Here is a 16,501-nt window from a genome sequence, read left to right as displayed (position 1 = left end):
TTCACCCTCGAAACAGTCAAGTCGCATGCATGGCGGTACCTATTCTACGAACTAATTACGGAAGGAGATATATACTCATTAAAGGCCTATTTGTTATGTACACAAACCGAGTCTCCCCATGCATGGTTTGTTGTCGAGAAGATATCTACGGCGTCTTGGTGTGCTACCAGTTTCCCTAGCAATCCAGGCCATTTAATCTGATTCAAGGATAGGATCAAACACACATTTATTTCTATTGACTGCCATGGCACATTTGCATGTCAGTTCTTGTATTGTTTCAAACTGTGGCACTCGGTCCTTGCTTTTTGACCCTTTTGTCTCTCTCATGGGAATCAGTTCAGCCCCAAATGTCCATGTATTTGCTTTACTTTCAAAAAGGCAGATGACCACATGCGTTAAACCTAGGTTACAAGCGATCTGCATTTTATAACATTGTGACCTCAATTTTCCCACTTGTTATCAGTGGAAAAAACATACAATTTCAGTTAGTGCATAACTGCATATGCTGTGAAACAGATGAAGAACATCTCAGTTTCAGAGAAGAACACTAAGCTGACACAACACCCAATCAGGAATACCTCAATCTACATATGGGTGGTGCTTACATGATGAATTAAGCAATTCACTGACCATGTGTCGAGATCAGTTGTTTAGAATGCATGCACATAGTACAATTCGAAATAAAAAGAAAACGAGGGGCGAAAGAAAATTGCCAACAAATACCACCAGGCTTCGTGAAACTCTAGCTGCGGTTTCCAGCTGAAGTTCCATCAGTACTTTCTTCGGCTGTCGGTACACGAGCAGGGATGGGGCTGCCTTGTCAAGCTAGGGTTCAGCGGCGCTGCAGTGACCTTATAGCCTGCAGCTGGTGCATCAGTGGACGCCTGTATTGTCTAACTCGGCGGCGGATCAACCTGCGCTGCATCACTCTTTCCACGAGTCGAGGCCATTGTAAAGGTGGTGCTCCCCTAGTTCTGTTTGGAGACCACTCATGTGATAATAAAGTACTGAAGCAGTCTATGATGCAATAAGAAAGTTCTATTCGTATGACATATGCTACAGATCTAATTTGACAAAGAGAGTGTGGACTGACCGATTGTTGACCTTCACATGTGTTCTATTCCAAGAAGGGGGTTGTGACTACTAGAGCTTTTCTCGCACTTTCGTTTCTTTTCCCCAAAATGAGGTAAGATAATTATTTTTCCATGTGAAGAATTATCTTTGCATGCGATTCTTCATTCATTACCCAGCAACCAAAACACTTGAACCAAGGATGCATTGAAAGCAATTTGTATTGATTGAATCAAAACAGGGATTATCATCATCCATCACAGAAAGCTTCTAATGGTGAACTTATAAATAGAACCAACAAATTTTTTTGGATGACCACAAATATAGTATGTGCACTACAATTAGGAATTCAGGATACAAGCGAGAACACACTCGAGAGCAAGCATACCCTAATTATTACCATCACAAAAAAGTGCTAAAATGTCACTTTTGGTACCATAACCAAATCTTTGTAACTAGTACCACTAAACCTAACCAGTAGGTCATCTGCCCAACGGCCAGAACAAAGTGTAGTGACAGCTGTAATGAAACTTCCCAGCGTCATCACAGAGCACATAGATGAGAAAAATGGGAACTTGAGGACTCACCTATAACACCGAGCCATGTAACAAGGCCCACCATTGCCACGGTTGCGGCCATTATGCACCAGCATGAGCCCAAGAGATAGTCGAGGTAGTCGAAGTCATGGGGCGGCCAGGCCTACCACCTTTGTGTGAGGCGAGGGAAGCAGCCCAGCACCACCACCACCACCAGAGCCAGACAGCCAAATCCGGAGGCTATTGTGACCTCCGGGTCAGATCCAACGCCACTTAACCACTGCTGCCCAGCAAAGTCAAAAAAGATGTCAATAAGCTACAAAACTTAAGTTAAAATGTTACTAGCATCATATAGTGACAGAGGAGAATAAGGATCAACTAGAGGTCCTCATGCATAACACAACGTTTAGAGTTGCCAGTGAGAACTGCATGACTATTAAGTATAATGATTAAATGATTCCAAATAAAGTAAAACTGCCATTAGAAAACATATGCCAACTGTCAAGTATTTTTGCACCGCGGTACATGAGCATCGGTGCTGTGACGCTAACCATTCTCTTACACACTCAGAGTGTTGTCCGCCATGACCTCATGGTCACCAAATGCTGCCATCAGGTTTCTTCACTAGGTTACAAGGAAGACAAATAAAAAGATATGTGGTGGTCAAGCACTTACATATAGGATGACATCCATACCGATAGTACCGGGAGCAACTCCAGCTCCAGGCATATCACCGCCCATTCTGCGAGGCATACCATCTCCCAGTCCTCCAGCAAAGCCATGCCTTCCACCACGCATGCCTCATGGGAAGCCCCTGGAGGCATCTCCTGATGAGCGGCTTGAAAATTGCACCTTCTAGGCCTTCTCATAATTAAATTACTGCAGAAGCACAGGGCATGAATACAGATCTAACCATGCAAAATAGTATGCTAGTAAACTCCACAAGAAGTGGGAATTTTAGTACCAAAATCGCTTTTCCGTCGGCACACCAACAAAGCTAGTCACACTCAAACTTATTTCTTCCGTCTACAGCAGCCTGTCAAGCTTCCTGCGGTGCTCCACATTCTTCAGTGCATTCGGCTCCACCTGCAAGATCACCAAAATCGCAACATATAAGCATTAACTTACATCATGGTCACCTACAAGACATAACCATAAACCATAACGAAAAGAAACAATAGAAAGGTTTCACACCCTCACAACCCCTTTCTGATTTAGGCAAGGATTTTTCTATCATGCAACAGACCAATGTATCTCACCGACAATATTAGTATCTTGCATCTCATGAAGAAAACCTCAAGAAATTACCTTATCTCCTGGCTCGTCTTGGTTCTTGGGGGCTCGGAGACCTCAACATCAGCGGCGCCTTAGTCCTTTGCAGACCTCAACCTTGTCTCAAATTTTTGGACAGCAATGCTACTCCTCCTCGACATCTCACAACTTGTAAAATATTAATAGAATACAATCAGCCCGAGAATTTAAGGGTTTCCCAGAGCAATGCAAGTGAATAGCTACAAAATAAGATACAAACAAGACATACCGCTCTGTATTTTTTTAGCTAATAATTAACTTTGTGGTAAACTAGGAACAAAATGTGAAGGTACAGGAATCACATTGTACACAAACATCTCATAATAATAAACTATAAAATGAAGTGTGAGAAAGACAGAACTGGCCTACTACATAAACAACTAAATACATCTTGCTTGTTGCAACAGTGAGCAATGAACCATTTTTCAGACTATATTTTAAGGTTGGCTTGCACATGAGACAGCCAAGTGCATCGTCCATTTCTGCTGCAAGCAACTTAAACTACTAAATCCAAGCTGTAGCTGATACACTAGACTTCAATACTCTAATATATTCCAGTAATTTGCACTAACATGATTTTTTAGATAGAATTTGATTTTATATGTAACCAACATAACACAACAAAGTGAACATTTTTAACTATCAGCAAGATGAAAGTTGATGGACTATGCGTGGATAACAACATTCTCATGAACCAAGAAGATAAAAAAAGAAGTAAGCTCATATATTTCATCTGGAGTCTATTAACATAACAGTCAAGGTGTGACGTGACGGAGGCCATGGCTCCCTCCTGGCAAGCTCTAATTCTCCCCTGCTGCTCTCCGTAGGATGGATAAATATAACGATCCACTAATGTAAGATTGTGGACAGAGATGAAAAGACAAGCATAGTAAGAATGAGTACCTCCCAAATAATAGCTCGCAAACATAACAAACAACTAGTAATATAATCCCTGACTTGCTCTTGTCGTTTGTTTTATTAAGATCTATATTTGAATCAAGTTTGATCTAATGGTTTATATTTTTCATGGCAATGTGTTTTACAGTGTAATGGAGCTTTTAGAAGAAGCAACATGAAGAAAATTTGTAATGTCATTCACAGCATTGCAACACCACAAGTACTAAACGTACACTTCTCAACTTGCACGGACTTGAAACTCCAAGTAATCAAATGAGTACCTAACTCAAAGACCAAAACACTCCTGCTGAGTGTCATCACTGCATGTTGCTTGTTTAGCCTCTCCATTAATAATATTAAGAATGAGTTCCTCCCAATTAATAGCTCGTAAACATAACAAATAACAAGTAATATCATCCCTCACTTGCTCTTGTCGTTTGTTTTATTAAGATCTATATTTGAATCAAGTTTGATCTAATGGTTTATATTTTTCATGGCAATGTGTTTTAAAAGAAGTAGTTATGGATTAGAACGCGTAATGCAGCTATTAGAACAAGAAACATGAAGAAAATATGTAATGTCATTCACTTCAGCATTGCAACACCACGAGTACTAAACGTACACTTATCAACTTGCATCGACTTGAAACTCCAAGTAATCAATTGAGTACCTGCCTCAAAGGCCAACACACTCCTGCTAGGTGTCATCACTGTCTATTGCTTGTTTAGCCCCTCCATTGTGCAAGAGAATGCCGCAAAGGTGGCGCAGCTCTGATCTTGAGGTGATCCTGTACTAAGAGAAGCAACCACGTAAAAAATGGTGCAACAAAAGTTACACTAACTGACACAAATAGTGATTAATATCCACAAGGGATTCTAAAACAGCTCAGGGTACACACACAAATAATCTCAATGAGCAGAAGTACGAACTTTAAATATCATTTAAGTGTTGGTGCACATCTATCTTCTTACACGATTATGATAATCGATCCTGATCTCAATGAACACTGGGTACATGTGCAAGCAATTTACGATACACGATTACATTAGCCATCAATGCTACTGATATTTCCAGCAAGTGAATTATGCACGAGCACAACATGAAACTGAATAGTGCACTACATCTATAATACACGATTATACTAGCAACATAAATTGTCCTAAGTAAAGTGTGCGAACCAGGAGCACAAGATGCATGAGCAATTCAGCTTCACTGGACCATACAAATGCACATGATGTGCAATCATATATATAGCTGAGATATTTTTCCAATGGGGACCTATCAGTAGGACTCAGTGGGTATAACTAGGTTTATCCCTATTTTGTGAATTTCGTAGATATGATACCCGTCAACAATAGAATTTACTGAAATACTACAACAACCACAAGAAGCAAATGAGTTAAGTATGTGCGGACAAACTGCAGCTTTTGTACACACACCAGCCCTCTAAATAGGGTTTGCCTCAAACCAAATCAATATAACTGGACGCACACCCAAAATAGAACACCCACTCAGCCGACAACATGGATTACAAAGTCCACCAATTACAATCGATTATCCTTATCATAATGTTAAGGAAGGAAGTGGCAGGCATCATGCAAAAACCATGCATAACAAGTCAAAATTGCCAACAGAAATCAGAGATGATGTACTTAAGCAACCCATGAGCATGTAATATGCATACCAATATAATTAACAAAAGTTGTACACAAAACAAATAATAAGTCCACAACTACTGACCAGAAATATCATGATATGTTTCCCAATACCTCGTAGCCCAACAACTGACAGAAATATCAAGAATGTGCAACAGTGGGCTGTGAAAATCAATGAGTGTAATGTAAATATACCTGGAAAGCTTAAAGCAAGGCCAGTGCAAAAGCTAGCGCAATTCTAGCGTTGACAACTGCCAAAGGAACGTGTCAGTTCACACTGCATATTTAAGAGTGTAATAATTGGACAGTGGTAAAGCCGATTTGGTTCTTTCCTGGAGACCATCACTTTGTTTTTTCCAAGTGAAATAAAGTACTGAAGCAGTCTATGATGCAATAAGAAAGTTCAATTCCTATGACATATGCTACATATCTAATTTGACACAGAGAGTGTGGACTGGCCAAATGTTGACCATGACCTGTGTTCTATTCCAAGAAGGGGGCTGTGACTACTAGAGCTTTTCACGCACTTTCGTTTCTTTTCTCCAAAATGAGGTAAGATCATTATTTTTCCATGTGAACAATTATCTTTGCATGCGACTCTTCATTCATAACCCAACAACCAAAACACTTGAACCAAGTATGCATTGAAAGTAATTTGTATTGATTCAATCAGAACATGGATTATCCTCATCCATCACAGAACGCTTCTAATGGTGAACTTATAAATAGAACCAGCGCACAGCAAATTTTGGATGACCGCAAATATAGTATGTAGACTACAATCAAGAATTCAGGATACAAGCAAGCACACACTCGAGAGCAAACAGACCCTAATTCTTACCATCACAAAAAAATGTGCCACAATCATTTTTTGGTGCCATAACCAAATCTTTGTAACCAGTACCAGTAAACCTAACCAGTAGGTCATATGCTCAACAGCCAGAACAAAGTATACTGATAGCTGTAATGAAACTTCCCAGCGTCATCACAGAGCAATCACAGAGAACATAGGTGAGAAACAAGGGGAACTCGAGGACTCACCGAACACACCGAGCGATGTAACAAGGCCCACCATTGCCACATGTGCGGCGATTATGCACCAGCAGGAGCCCAAGTGATAGTCGAGGTAGTTGAAGTCGTGGGGCGGCCAGGCCTACCACCTCGTGTGAGGCGAGGGAAGCAGCCCAGCACCACCACCACCACCACCAGAGCCAGACAGCCAGATCCGACGGCTATGGTGACCTTCGGGCCAGATCCAACGCCACTTAACCCCTGCTGCCCAGCAAAGTCAAAAATGATGTCGATAAGCTACAAAACTTGTAAGTTACAAATGTTACTAGCATCATATAGTGACAGAGAAGAATTAGGATCAACTAGAGTTCATCTCATGCATAACTCAATGTTTAGAGTTGCCACTGAGAACTGCATGGCAATTAAGTATAATGATTACATGATTTCAAATAAAGTAAAACTGCCATTAGAAAACATATGCCAACTGTCAAGTATTTTTGCACCGCGGTACATGAACATCAGTACTGTGACGCTAACCATTCTCTTACCCAATGCGAGTGTTGTCCGCCATGACCACATGGTCACCAAATCTTTGCCATCAGGTTTCTTCACTAGGTTACAACTCCAACTCCAGGGATACCACCGCCCATTCTGCGAGGCATACCACTTCCCAGTCCTCCAGCGAAGCCATGCATTCCACCACGCATGCCTCATGGGAAGCCCCTGGAGGCATCTCATGATGAGCGGCTTGAAAATTGCACCTTCTAGGCCTTCTCTAATCAAATTATTGAAGAAGCACACGGCATGAATCCAGACCATGGAAAATAGTATGCTAGGAAAGCTCCTACAAGGAGTGGGAATTTGAGTACCAGAATCACCTTTCCGTCGACACACTGACAAAGCCAGTCAGGCTCAAAATTATTTCTTCCGTCTACAGCAGCCTTTCAAGCTTCCTGTGGGGTGCTCCACATTCTTCAGTGTATTCGGCTCCACCTGCAAGATCACCAACATCGCAACATATAAGCATTAACTAACATGCATATAGATTTAACATAGCTAATGAAGCAATGCTCCACCTTCTATGAAAACCGAAATGAGAGATAGGCATACAACCAGAATAAAGCAACCAAGATAAAGCTAAATCATGTCCATAATAATGCCAGATCAGCCATACATAATGAAACCTAGCCACGCATCAAGACTGGGATAACAATGCTAAATGTCAAAAGTTATAATACAAAAGGGCACCAAACAGCCAGCCAAGCACATTATATAAATTACCTATTCCATTATCTAAAAACAGCAAGATAACATAAATCGCCATACATAATATGAACGCAGTAAACTGCTTGACAGAGAGTACACGTGGCTAAACATGGTGATTAGTTAATTAGTTCTAGGAAAAGATTTCTTTGCATGCGACTCTTCATTCATAACCCAGCAACTAAAACACTTGAATCAAGCATGCATCAAAAGAAATATGTATTGACTGAACCAAAACAGGGATCAGCCTCATCCATCACAGAGCACCTATACCGGTGAACTTATAAACAGAACCTGTAGCAAATTTTGTATACATACACAATATGTAAACTACAATCAGTATACAAGCTAATACACAGTCGAGATCAAGCATACACTAATTCTTAGCATCACACAAGAATGTGCTACAACAACACTTCTTAGTGCCATGACCAAATCCTTTTAACCAGTGCCACTAAACATAACCAGTAGGTCATGTGCTACAGCTGTAATGATACTTCCTAGCGCCTCACAGAGCATGTAGAAGAGAAACAAGGGAAACCCAAGGACTCCCATAAAATACCAGAGGAAATTTAGGAGGAAAAGTAGCAGTTTAACTAAAAAATATATTAAATTTGAACTACAAACTTTTGACATGACCTTTGTCATTGTTTGGACATTTACATCACACATCAAATATTTGTCAGAGATTTCAATGTATAATTCAATCTATCGCAGGTTTAATTAAAAAGAAAGACAAGCTAAAGATTGGTGGCATCTCTAGCTACCATGCTTATTCACAAAAAGAGATGCAACTGGACTTGAGCGTGAAGCAACACACCACGCAGCGTCACAACAAACACACTCAACCTTCCATGACACCACATCTCTTCATCAAGAAACAAAATCAGCTCAAATAAAAAAGAATACGTTCGGCTGGCAAGATCTTGCTCCACTTCTCTCCCTTGCTGCTGCCTATATGAGTGTGAGCCTAAAGCAACACAACAGTATAACACACACAGGTAGACAGCTATTAACTATGTTAAAGCACAGCATAAGTAACCGCAACCTCAAACTTCCACAACATGCTGCAACACCAGACAAAGAACAAAAGCAACAAAAAAGCATATTCAGCTTGCCGGCTGGATCCGACTCCCTGCCTCGTTCAGGCACCACCAGTTCCCAATTTCTCATGTACAATATCACGGCGTAAATTCCCAGTCACAACACCCAGTCATTCTAATTTTATTTATAAGTAAAGGCTCGAGGCCAGTCTATTAAATAAAAAAAGTTGTATATAAAAAATGAGTGCTATCTTATTCAAGTACAAGCTGAAAGCAATGGCTGGACACAGGAGAAGTTTTATATTGCTGAACATTTTGTTCTTTTAAGTGTCTATTTATTGCTGCAATTAAAGCTGCAGCTAGAAATGAACATGACTAGAATCCTACATAAAATTAGATCCAGGCAAGAGGAAACTGGACAACAACATGGATAACTAAATAAATGATAAACATAGTGTGAAACCATGCACGTAGATCCATTAGCTGCAATCAGGAACCAAATGTTCTATTTGCTAATCTACTAGTGTTTGCACGTGGTAACACAATGAAACAGAGCAGACTAGATCAGAACATGATCATCTTCTCCAAACCAATTAGTGGATATGAAACGACATAGTATCCCTTTTAGACTGATGCCATAACTCAAAAATAAAGTAGGCATTTTGTGATGTATGCGATAGTCAGACTGACTACACTAAAGATAAAACTGATTGTTCTGAATTAATAATATGATGGAAGTAAGCATGGACTATCAAATTAGCATCATATGTGGTTTATTACTTTGCTGTTTAACAGAGATATGAGTTATACCAATTCAAAGCTAGCTCACGTAGCAAAATAGCTACAACAGCAGATAACCAAAAAATGATTAACAAAATAGTGTAAGAAAATACAAATAGCAGTATATCTAATCAATAAGTTGCACTAATTACCTTCACAATTTTGGCTATTTTTAGGACAACCAGATGACACAACAAACAGTAAATGTGCGTAAAACACAACAACTCATGAGACATTCACATATACGATTCAACTCCAGCACAAGTGAAAATAAGAAAAAACATCACAAAGGAAACAAGATTACTGCTTCTGGTTTAGAATGGTACCTATAAATGATGTAGACTATTGAATATTGCAACCGAAACAACATTACATAGACCCTTGCACAACAGCAGCATAAGCACCACCGAGGACCAAAGCAGCTAGAGGCACACGTAGTCGGCCCGGGAGGGACTTCAGTGAATCGGGTGGAGCTACTCGGGAGGCCGAGCCATGTCAACCTACCCTGCACAAGATAAACAAATTTTTAAGACACAAGTCTTCATCATGACAAAAACAACAATACATGCCAATATCATCACCACAACTCGCAAGAAATAGTGACACACTTTACAAACAACTGACAGAAACACCAATATTACTAGTTCAAGGAACAAAGCCGGATAGTATATTCTCAAAGAGGGAAATGACCAAACAAATGACACTTGGTAAGTGGCCGAAACTATTAAAGCCGGATAGTATTATTCTCAAAGAGGGAAATGACCAAACAAATGACACTTGGTAAGTGGCCGAAACTATTAAACAAAAGAGTAGGTAAAATAGTTAGTGACAAGACAATGTAACTAGACTGCCGATTTCTTCAAACTTCAGAAATGAGGTCGGTGAGAACAATGAACCTTCAATACTCGATTCAAATATACAACATGGTATTGAGTACAGTGCTGGCGCATCTTTATCATCAAGAGAGGGACCAGTAAAATCTAGCACAACCTAACCCAATTTACACAAGATTAGAAGGTGCTTGTCTGTATGATTGTGCATGGAAATAAGAGCTATGTTGAAACAAAATAAATAGCATTCAACCAATATCCAGCAAATGCAGTCAAATACACCTAGTGTATATACTCAACCAGACCACCTAGTGTATATACTCAAGCAGACCAAGTCAATAACCGGCAGGCATTATATCCATAACCACTAAAGTTGGAAGCCCACCTAATAAGCCTGGGACCAATGTAGTCAGAGGCCTCCGTAGCCAGTCGGCGAGGGACTTCGGCTGAGCTGCAACCAGATGTAGAAGCAACTTTGTGAAAACGAGTCTACAATAATCCTTACTTGATAATGACAGTAAAACAACAAATGCATGACAATATCATCACCACGGCTCAACAAGAAACAATGACACACTTCACAGACAACAACAGATAGGATCATGAATACTAGTTCAACCAACAAGGTTGAATGGTATATTATCAAAGAGGAAGAGGCCAAAACTATTATGCAAAAGAGTTGGTAATTAATAAATATTAAGAGGTGCTGATAAGGTAATCTAATTAGATTGCAGATACAAGTTACATGACTCCACCCTCGACATCTTCAGACTTAAGAAATGAGGTCAGTGAGAACAAGGAATGTTGCAATACTCGATTTGAATCAACCAACCATAGTACTGAATATAGTGCTAAATGCCCCTCTTTATCATCAATAGAGGGACCATTAAATCTTGCACAACCTAACCCAATTTACACAAGATTAAATTGTGCTTCTGTTTTTGGTGTGACCAAAAACCAATGACACGATGGTGCAAACAAATGAATGTTATGTTGAAACAACATCATGGACAGTGTCCAACTCAGGCTAGCATAGATAAGATAAACTAGAACATAACATCATTGAGATATAGCAATAATTAACCATCCATATCATGTCATTGAACTTATGCGATTACTGGGTATTAGTACATATGGTAAATTACTATCCAGGAACAAGAGGAATGACCAATAACCAGCAGCTACTGGCAAATACACCTAGTTTATATACTCAACCAGACAAAGACAAAGCTAACGGAAGCACGGCATTATATTCACAACCTCTAAAGCCAGAAGCTCACCTAATACGCCTAACTAGTCTAATTTACCACATCAATCAACACTGAATCATAACAAGCATAAGTGCATGTCTAACACGAGATCATGATTAATACGTAGAAGAAAACAATCATGGAATCGATGATCTTGAACATGATATAAATTGTGCCAATCACTAGAAGCCTCCATGCATGAAAACACAGAACTTTCTATACATGGACCCTCCCAACACCTAAAATATCAATTCAACAAAGGACAACACAAATTTTAAAACAATGACATCTTAAAACCCAGTAGGAAATATAGCATATTATATTTGAAAATCATACTTGGAATACAAGTCATCCTAAAATAGAAAGCTCAACCACAAGTCCATTTTATGGCAAGTAGGCAAGTAAATCCATCTTTATTAGATTTAAATAAACGCCTGAGCTAAAGCTCCCACATTCCCTACATATCCTCCGAAAATGAAGTATATCACATCCTAGCTAAACTTGCACAAGAGCAAACTCATACAGCAGACAAGCATTTCGCCAATTAAAATCTTAACCATCACTAAAAAATAGTAAAATGCATACAATGGCATGTAAATTCTAAGTATGCAAAGTAAATACAAAGTGGCGTTAGATGCTAAACAACCAAACACAAAAAAATTACAAGAAAGGAGAGATGACACCTTGTTACCACAAGCATAATGAGCCGATAACCGAAAATATCATATTTTGATTAATAGCCATGCAGTAGGTTTTCACCTTCACTTGGCTTGAACCCGATTGTTGTATGAAGTGCCACGACATGATGAGGTCTTGACAAAGACCTCGTAGTATATCCCAATCCACTAGAGTGCCTCCCCGTGACTCTTGCTCGAGGACAGCAACACTAGAGGCGAAGGTCTCAATCTTGAGCTGCCCCAAAGAAGATGTCACCCACAGACTACCTGCGGAACAGGAAAAAGAACATGAGTTGGAAAAACTCGAATCAAGAAAATCGGCGGTGCATTTATTTTTTTCCCTACATTTGTACAACTAAATTTGTCCTACATCTTCTACACGAGAACAGAAAGTCAGCCCAATTGGCAGTGCATCTTAACAGAGGAAGAAAATCGCTGGGCAAGACGCGGACCTGAGTTGATGTTATCCTGCGGTAGTTGTAGAAGAGGTAGGCAAGCTCCAAGTAGAGGGTAGTACTCCAGTGTCACCAAGAGAACAAAAAACGTGCTTGCATCAGTATATGCATATTGTGAAAAAACTTGTACGGAATATCACAGCAAACTGAACTTTAAGTTTCCTCAACAGTTCTCCAATAGCCAATAATGAGCCACGAATGCAATGAACAGAAGCATAATCCTGAACTAAACATCATGTAGGATGTATGATTTAAAAAGCGAAGGAAAATTATAGAAAATGCAAAGAAGAAAACATGTAACTCATGGAGACCAGGTGTCTAACCTAAATCACCAAAGAACATTCCAGTACCAGAAAAAAAACCTCTTGTTCCTAAACAAATGGACGACTAAGCCATGTTGCCAGAAACAGGGCATGGACTCATTTGCCGAAATAGGAAGCCACAGCTCGAACGAAGGGGAACCTGAGGAATCACCTGAGATAATTGTCGCCGATTCCGAGATAGCACCACCACGGCATGTCCTCGTACAGCTCCAATTCCTCTTCCCTTAATGCCTGCATATAGCAAGATACTTGGACTTAAGAAACAAATTTAACAATTGGGGTTTTCAAGTTTTCATATACAAACGTAGCTGGTTCTGAAGTTGAACAGCTTTTCAATATTTGACAAATGAGGTTCTCGATGATTGTAGTTACATAATTATTACAAGACATATGTAGAGGATAAAATAGGTCTCCAATTCTGAAATTTCACTTTGAAATCCTAGCGAGAAATTTCAAAGCATGGGATGTGCTCAATATAAGGCAAGCCATAAGCTGGTCCTAAAACCTCCAGCGGAACCAGACAATATTGGTAGCCTAAATTCACTCAAAACAGAGAAAAAGAAATTAAATGCAAGCTAATTATAAGTTTCATATTGAACTGAATAAATACGATGACATTACGTGAGTTTGTGCATACAACCATGCAAATACCAAGAATTTTTTCTTAAACTCGCCATGGCAATTTTGTCATAATAAAGCTCAATGCAAATTGCCCAATCATAAAATCAATAGTGAGTAGTACACCATATCAGAAAAGAGTTTGCCAGATATTTTAACTCCTTACCAAGCCATATCAGAATTGTTGGGGACAAGTTGTTGCTGAGGCACAAATCCTGGTAGAGCTATACCAATCAACGGAACACGAGGTCCACCTGGATGCTGGGCTCCAAACTGCATGGACGTATGAAGGATATAACAGTTACTAGCATTAGTTAGATTGATATAAAATTTGTGTAAGAAGAAGACGCTACATGTAGATATAGAAAAACCAATACACGATGAATAACCACGAGTATATGTTTGGGAATACCAAAACAAGTCCCGAATAAACCAGAGACGTTTCTCATATACAAGACCAATCTGTGAGCAGTATCACTGTGAACGGCAACACTTGTAGTGCTACTGGAAGCAGCAATAGTGCTCAGCGAGCCGTGGCTATGGAGCATAAGTGTTCAGCGAGCCGTGATTAAATCCTAAGATTTAGGAAACTACCTAGCTTATATGTGTTCTCTTTATCCAAAAAAAAAAAAGCTCATACGTGTTGTTGAATTGCAGATTGGACGATTGCCGATTGATCAGCATGTTGCCATCTCCGTTGTCTTGACTGCTTGTGGTACACCGGCTCCAGAACCCTTGAACGTGTCGCTGATCTCTGCAGCTCACTGACGAACTATAATTGGCGGCTCCAAGGATTGTACTGCAGTGGAAAAAAAAGTGAATTTATACACTCGTGTCAGCGTCATGCAAGATGGATTCGATTTAGGGTGGGGATAGAGAGACGGGCTTGTTACCGGCGAGCTGGTCAGAGGAGACGACGCCCAGGCAATGCTGCGGCGCACTGTCCTGTTGAGGAGATCGCTGGGGAAGGAGGGCGCTGGATGTCCCTTGCAGAGGCCTTCATCGGCCACCACGCGCGCGGACGCAGGCAGGCGAGCTCGACGGGGCACCGCGCGTCGCACGCGAGCGCCGGCGAGCAGGCCGGCCGCGCCGGTTGGGCGCGAGGTGGTTCGAAATCCCTCCATGGCCGGGTCGGTGACCTTGGAGGTGTGTGCAGCGACGCCCCGGCTGGTGAATCGTCTGGCAAGTCCAAACCGGAGGCGCGCAGGACCGAGCGGCGCAGGGGGCGTCGTCCTCAACGCCGTCCGGCAGCTGAGTCCAGGAATGGATGCTGCGTCGGGGAGGGAGCCATCCGGAGGTGATTAGACGGAGCTGCGGCGGAGGGGGAGGGACGGCGAGGCTGGGGAACGGCGTCGATGGGCTGGCGGCGGCGCAGATGGTGGGTTGGCTTTGAGAAGAATGGCTCATCGCGGGCATTGGATGGTTAGAGGCGAGATTGAGTAGAAAACGACGTGATGTTTCAGCTCGATTCACGCGATGGAGGAATTACCGGACAGGGTAGAATTACCCTACTATACTTAAAACTTGTACAGTATATTTCAGGCATCCAATCAGGGTAGAATTACCGGACAGTTAATGAAGAAATTAAACATTCGGCAATATCCAAAAATCGAGTCCACCAGAAGAAGGGATTAGTCTTCAGAAATGTTGATCAACCATGGGCGACGACAATGAGAAACATCATCTCAGATTTTACACTGGTCACACCGCTTTAGGTAGGTGGAATCGAGGGTACACACCGATCTGTGGCGCGACTATCTTTTCCTATGTAACTTACAAACCATTTCTTCATGCAATATATTTAGGTGGAAATCCTCTCCCCAGGTGTGAAAGCTTCAAAAAACAAAAAGAAGGAATTAGTTGAACGCATGCACAATATTTTGCAATGCATCTCCTTAGTACCAATTTGCATAACTTTTTTTTTTTTGCTTCCAACGCATATTCCATCCACGCTGGAGCTACTCAAGGCATCCATTGTTTTGGTTTTCCATCCCCATTTCTTTCGTTATCATCCTAGAAATGAACAAGTACTTCGACTCGCTGCGGAACCAGACCATGTCGGACAATCTACTACCTCAAACTTTGTGCACTAATTGGAGGTCGATGGTGACCGTATATGGCGGGGCACGACAAATAATACTACATATTGTTGCATGCATGCAATATGTCGATGCCCTCGTCGGTGGCATTGTGAGCTCACCGAGGAAGCTGTCATTGGGAGGATGATCAACCTAGTACGTATTTATTATGTCACGAGACGAGCACGGCGCACCCTCCTCCATCACCAGTACAAGACACCAAATCGACTAAACTAGCACTTCGAGTCCACCCGAGACCAAAAGACAAAGAGCGCAACGCATAAATAGGTCATGTGAACCACCGCAATGAGCTTCTAGGAGACCGGGCTACTACAGAAAGATCATATCTCTCGAACACTTCCTTAGTTGTACATGACCCACAGCTTCGTCCAATGGCATTAGATGATATACTCCCATGCAACACGAGTCCACATAAAAACACACCAATGCATGTCACATCATCAGAGTCACGGTACTACCTATAGCCGGGCCACAACACGGTCAGTCAGACCGTCGGAAAAAGCGGCAATCCTAGACTGGGGAGGAGGTAGCGTCAGAGGCAAGTGGGGGCGTTGACACCAAATATAATCACATGTCATCTGATGAACAAGGTGGTGGCATGTTAGACTGGTAGAAGGTATCGACGGAGGTAGGTTGGGGCGTTGACACCGAGTGTGATCATATGTAGTTTGATGATCAGGGT

At 41.2% G+C, this 16,501-nt stretch overlaps 1 long non-coding RNA gene across 8 annotated transcripts; it reads right to left on the bottom strand.

The window, feature by feature from the left end:
- Positions 1 to 575: 575 nt before the first annotated feature.
- On the bottom strand, positions 576 to 14,724 carry LOC124691768. Of its 8 annotated transcripts, XR_006999146.1 has the most exons (14): positions 14,614 to 14,724; positions 14,361 to 14,519; positions 13,887 to 13,993; positions 12,777 to 13,333; positions 10,783 to 10,848; positions 9,894 to 10,072; positions 7,360 to 7,474; positions 7,030 to 7,251; positions 6,512 to 6,742; positions 4,486 to 4,602; positions 2,916 to 3,047; positions 2,572 to 2,693; positions 2,283 to 2,486; positions 1,357 to 1,887 (listed from the first exon to the last, which is right to left on the bottom strand). It is a non-coding gene; the product is annotated as an uncharacterized LOC124691768 (long non-coding RNA). The 8 variants fall into 8 exon arrangements; XR_006999144.1 differs by lacking the exons at positions 12,777 to 13,333; positions 13,887 to 13,993; positions 14,361 to 14,519; positions 14,614 to 14,724 and adding exons at positions 576 to 974; positions 12,407 to 12,557 and having other exon boundaries at positions 1,659 to 1,887; XR_006999145.1 differs by lacking the exons at positions 12,777 to 13,333; positions 13,887 to 13,993; positions 14,361 to 14,519; positions 14,614 to 14,724 and adding an exon at positions 12,407 to 12,557 and having other exon boundaries at positions 1,357 to 1,590; positions 1,659 to 1,887.
- Positions 14,725 to 16,501: the final 1,777 nt, after the last annotated feature.

Source organism: Lolium rigidum, chromosome 2 (genome assembly GCF_022539505.1).
Source record: "Lolium rigidum isolate FL_2022 chromosome 2, APGP_CSIRO_Lrig_0.1, whole genome shotgun sequence".
In the NCBI taxonomy this organism is placed as follows: Eukaryota; Viridiplantae; Streptophyta; class Magnoliopsida; order Poales; family Poaceae; genus Lolium; species Lolium rigidum.
Note: the sequence above shows the minus strand (reverse complement) of the source record. Positions and strands in the feature narration are given on the sequence as shown.